Raw genomic sequence first — 5953 nt, 5'->3', positions numbered from 1 at the left:
GAAAGAGAGAAGTGCAAAAAAAGCCACCCTCCAGAACCACCCGTGACGTGTACGGTGCGAAACACATAACGCTGCAGACGATTGGAAGGTGGAGTGTGGGTGAATATGGGTACAGTTAAAATTTTTCACCTCGGTTCGCACTAAATGGCGTGAAAGTGCGCGGGGACAAAAAAGAGCGCACAAAAAAAATCATTCGCACCCTGCGCACGATAAATCAATCATTTCAATTGAGAACGGTAACGAATAAAAGGAGTACAAAAACACACCCACACACACACATGAATATGCCACCAAGCCGCCCTTATCACGGTGGGGTGTGGGTGCCCTGCATGGGGCTTTCCATCTCTCCAGGATCGTGACAATTCGACTAATTTAATTTCCCTTCTGATGGGGAAGAAAGAGAAAGAGTGTGAGAGAAAGCGAGAGAAAGGACGGGTCTCGTTGACGATTGCCGACCGGTTGTGGTAGGAACCGCCCGTTGGCGTGGGCTCTGGCTTTTTATTTCCCATCCAGTGCCATGTTTTTTTTTTTGCACCGTCAGGCTCCCGTCAGACCGTTTTTCGGTTTTAAACTCACAAATCGGAGACCAATGGGGGAGTGGGGGTGACCGGGCATGCGTTTTTTCTTTCTCGTCCTTTTGTTTCCCGAAATGGCTGCATCATTTATCATATTAAACCGATCTTGGAATCGCATCGTTAAGGCCGTGCGAGATGGCAGGCCGCTCAAGTGGGCCGCTGAAAAATGCAACACCAAAACCGAATCGATTAGGGTTGACGAACTTGGCGCCCGTATACTAGAGGTGGGTGAGAAGGACCACGTGGTCGTTGAATTTTGCTGTTAGAGCAATGTATTTAAATCGCCGTTTTCCACCAAAAAAAAAACTGCCCACTGATACGCTTGATTGAAGTCGTTTTATGGCAGGCATTTTCTGCCGTCCAATTGCAACACTTTTCCTCTCGCAAACATCCAGCAGCACCGGTGAACCGTACCCCGAATCGTTGATGATGATCCTATGCAAACTTGATATTATTTTTTTTTTTCTCTCTACCGGTTCATCCCGACTCCCTCACTTTCGAGTTTCACTGCCCCTCCTTCGGGCGGTTCGTGCACGCATGCCTGCAGTCGATGCAACCGCGCCGGCATGCGTTTGTTCCGTCATGATCTGCGAAAATTAATTATATGGTTCAGTGGGTTAATTTGATTTTAAATTTCTTTTCATACGATTGCAGCGGTGCCCCCGAGGGGTGAGAGCCATGCGTTCAGGAGCGTGTGCAGGAGCGCGTCCGAAAGGCTAAGGGGGGGTTTAGATGTCGCGGAAACGTTTCGGGAACGAATTGCCGCCCGCCAGCTTGCGCCAGGAAAGTTTTGTGAAGGGGAATCTGTGGGACAGATTTTCGAACACAAAAAGCGCCTTTTTTCCGCATCCCAATCCCACCATAAACAGTGCGATCGTTTAAACCCCGGTGGTATAAACTCACCCCCGGAAATGCGCGAGTGAAGGAGGTGCGAATAAAAATAATCGTCCTACCCAAGCCACGGGTTGCTGTGATCCGCGCTTTGTTGAGTAGCAAAAGAAAAAGCCACGAACTAGGGACACGGGTAACGAGTGAGAAAGAGCGAGAGAGATATAGCGAGCGTTTGTGCGCGAGCGAGCGAGTGAGCAGAGAATGTCACTCCTAATTGAACTGTCAAAATTAGTAATGACAAAAGTGGCCTCGGAAAAGCACAAAATGGTGGAAAAGGAAAACCACGCGGGCGGGTTGAAAAATCGATCAACAACACTAGCGTGCTGGCAGTTGAAAAACTATCGTCCTTGTCGGGATGCAAAACACCACGCGGGCTACTTTAAAGCGGCAAAAGTCATACACGAAACGGAGGTAGAAACCGAAAAGGACACCCATTTGCCCGACTCGGTCATGGGAATGCGCGTGTGAAGCAGAGAGAGAGAGAGAGAGAGAGAACGAATGGAAAAGCGCTACGGCTGGCAGTTACGGTTCGGGCGGAAGCTACTCTCGCTATGCATAAGTTTATCAATGACAGCATAATACATAATGCCATATTGGACATGTCAGATGTGATTATGTGATTATTATTTTCCAAATCGGATTTAGGAAGCTCGGCGCCGGCTTTGGGACGACCCCAACGGGTGGTGTGGCTCCCACGGGTTTTCCTTGTGTCGCCCCTGGCAACCAGCAAGGATCGAACTGCAGGCGCAAGGGTGCAAGAGAAAGTGAAAATGCAGCCACTCGGGTGGCGCTCGGACGAACGAACGGGCCAGCATGACAAGGGGGAGGGAGGGGGTGGCTGCATTGCGAATGCAGGTGAACGGGCGTGATGGCTTTTCCATAAATATGCAACACATAAATAACGCATAAATAGCGCTCGCCGTGCACTCGTCGGTCACCTGGTCGACCTGCTTTTGGCCTCAGCCAGCCAGCCAGCCCTGTCGGCATCGATCTCCGGTGTGTGTGTGTGTGTGTGTGTGTGTGAGTGTGTAGGTGCAAAAAGGAAGGCACGGTTCGCGTAGGAATCAAACCAACCCTCCGTACGGTATGGTTGACCTCCCAAACCCCTTTTCCAGCGCATGAGAAATCGAACGGCAGGTAACGACGCTCAGGATGTTTACCCTTCCGGAGGCCCTTTCGAAGGAACGTCTGGTAGGAAGCGCAAAGGGGGTTTCAGGGAGGGGATTGAAGGGCACACGGGGAACAGTTTGAGCCTTGCTATAAATTTGCTGTAAATTTGTCCGTCCTGCCAGCCCGCCGTGTGGGTGGCGGTCGATTCAACCGATCGAAAGCGGTTCCACAAGCGCTGCCCCAGGGTCCTGCCCGACGGGTCAGCTTGCCGGCCCATGTGTGTGTGTCCGTGTGTGTGTGTGTGTGTGTGTGAAAGTGCACTAAAATATGGTTCAACATAACGCGACACAACAACCGAATCGGACAGCCCGCCCGTATTGACCCGACCTGGGGACCTGAACCAACCTGGAAACCGCCGTACATGTGTTTTATGCTTTATGCTTTGACGTTCGCCAACCGGAGGTCATTCTTCACTTCAGCCACGGTCCCCGTTCCACCCAAACACCGACCACTCCCGGCGATTCCCAGGACATCAAGCCACCCAGCGGCTCCCGGTGGGATGTGAAAGGAAACAGGACCCGAAATGCCACCACCAAATCGAGCCGTCCATCGATCGTGGTGACCCTTCGGGGGTCGGTCGAGTTGAGCCAAAAGGGACTCCGGAACTCAAACCCCTCGGCGGAAGCCGGGTGTCCGTGCGTGAGAGGCTCCCGAAATCGACGTCGACATTGTGTCCGAATTGCGCACCGATGGGTCCACCGTTCGGTTGCCCGGGAATTGGCATTTGCATACTAATCATCAATATACAAATTTAATTATCAACTCCCGAGCCCGAGACCGCCTCCCGGGGAGATTACACAGGCGACGCATTGACACGTTGCCAGCAGCAGCAGCAGCAGCAGCCAAGTGGTCGTATTAATTTGCCCCGCACTGTCGACACCCGGCAGGACGACGCCATCCGGGCAGGACGTGGCCGTGGATGTGTTCCAATGTGCATAAAATTAAGCACACTCTTGCCACCGGGACGTTGCGGGCTTATGATACGATGGGGGCAATTAGACTGTAGGCCGTACGTTCCGGAGTCCTTCGGCACTCGAAAACGTCCGGCGGCAGGAGCGTTATTGATGTTTGATTGGGCGAAAAGGCAGTCCCGAGACGATGCAGCTTGATGGGGGCATTGGATTCCTGAAGGATTTTCTCCGCACGAGCTCCGTGGCGCGTGTATGAGGTTGATGATTGTGTGTGAAATCCTGGTACTAGGAGCGTTCACTGAAAAAAGAAATTATAATACCTGAACCGTTTCGTTTCGCATGCGGTGAGTCATGTTTCTTTTTTGAAAGCCTAGACGAGCTTTCGAAAGCATTTCCATCGCTGCCAAGCACACGTACCGGAAGTGAGTCGCTTTTGTCCCGAACGGTGACGTGAAAGTGTAAAGCATGTCCTGCCGAATCGAACCGGACGGCCCAATCGCATCATGATATGTAAATTCTATCGCACCGTCGAACCGATCCATCACGCGGCACCCGACAGCCCGAAATGCACCGCACCGTAAACGATTGGCGATGGGGGGAGGTGGGAGGCAAATTACGTTCGAAAAAAAAAATCGCCCCAATCCACCCATCGCAGCTCGCTTCAGATTATGCAGAGAGAAAATCGGCCTTCTGGAAGGAAAAGATTGCGCGCCACGTTCAGCAAGAAGGCGACCAACCAGCGCGAGACACAAGTTGACAATCGAGGGTGCATATTGTGGGTGTGTTTTTTTTTCTTTTCGATTCGGCCCACCCCTGGGGTGGTTAGTTTTTCGCCTCACGATTGAGCCGTCCAATAAAAGCGGTGGACATCGGTTTTTCGCAAAAACCCGTTCCGTGGTGCCTGTCCATTTCCATGCTCATCACCGGCACCCATTCAACCGGTGGTGGTGTGATGCGGAAAAAGCACCCCGTTGGGTACGAGTACGAGCATCGCCATAAATCGTGCACCCATTTTACAGTTTGGCAGCTTTCGAAGCAGGGTGGGCCGCCCGAAAATCGGATCAATCACGGGTTTCACCCTTTCGAAAGGGTCTCTTCTTTCGTACGGTGGAAGAATTCCGACACCTTTTCGGGACGGTACGGAATCCTGTGACTAGGATCGTTCATCATCATCATTCGACGCGACCGTCGGCCCAGTGGAAAAACCCGCCCGAAAGCGCCGGGGAGGCCGCGTGAAAAACCTCAATGAAAACATCGAGCGCAGTAAGCCGTGAAACGAGCAGCCATGGCAACGAATCGTGAAGGCCCGTAGACTGGCTCTCGGGCTCGGGCTGTGTTGGCGCGCAAGGACACGGCATCTTGCTCCTGTGAGGGAACCGACCGGGAAAAGCCGGTCTTCTCCGGGTGCCTGCGCCTGTTTGTCGTGCTCGCTGGACCGTGAAAAACGAAATCCGAAAGGAAACCCTCGGTACCGGTGGCGTTGGTGGCCAAGTTCAAGGGACAACACTGCGAGTGGTCCGACCAACCGACGTACTGGTGGCTGGCACGGGCCCGATAAAGTGTTACAGCGAGATTCTGCTGGCCCTCGGTGGAGACCTGCCGATGGGAATCCATAATTAATAGTGCATGTTCCCGGACTCATTCTGTCACGTCTGATCTGATTGAAAATAAATGCCTCTACCGGGAGCTCAGGGCCCGGGATTGCACCAGCGTGTCCGGTGGTCGTGTTGGTTTGCTGGTCAGGCCTTCGGTTCGACAGTGATAAAAACGTTCCCCTGCAAACTGGACGTTTTGCGAAAGAGCCTGCACTCGGTGGCACTGCGGGAAAGTCGATTCGCTGTCGATTCATTGAGTGCAGGAATGCAAATCTCCCGAAAACGATACGCCGGTAATGGTCTCGCACGGGCTCAGCAACAGAGTCATCTAGTACGGGATTAAGGGGCTAACGGTTCGGTTTCCTTCCGACCGATACGCAGCTTGCGTGCGGAAAAAGGACCCCTGGAAAACTTGCACCAATGCCGTACCGATTTATTGGTCGAGTTCTCTAATTTGGTTTAGACTTTGGGTAGGTTTCTGCCGTTTTTGTTGAATTTGTATTTAATTCTTTTCCCTCACCATACACGTTAAATGTTAATAAATGCATCTAATGCGAATTCCCATACACCTATACTCTCTCAGCTCCCTGGAACGAGCCGTATAAACGCGTTAGCAATCTCCAATGCCTACTGAGATGATTACCGTCCCGAGTTATCAGCTAAGCTGCAACGAAACACTCGCCCGATGGCACTGCAATTTGTTGCCCACAACCGTTTTGTTGGGAAAATTGCGGGAAAATCAACCCCCAACGGTAGCGTTCCGGAGCAGGCATCGAATCGAAATCGAATTAAAGCATGCATTCATAATTAA

The sequence above is a fragment of the Anopheles nili genome, chromosome 2 (genome assembly GCF_943737925.1).
Source record: "Anopheles nili chromosome 2, idAnoNiliSN_F5_01, whole genome shotgun sequence".
NCBI classification, from domain to species: Eukaryota; Metazoa; Arthropoda; class Insecta; order Diptera; family Culicidae; genus Anopheles; species Anopheles nili.
The sequence above is the reverse complement of the archived record's forward strand: the minus strand, read 5'-3'. Positions refer to the sequence as shown.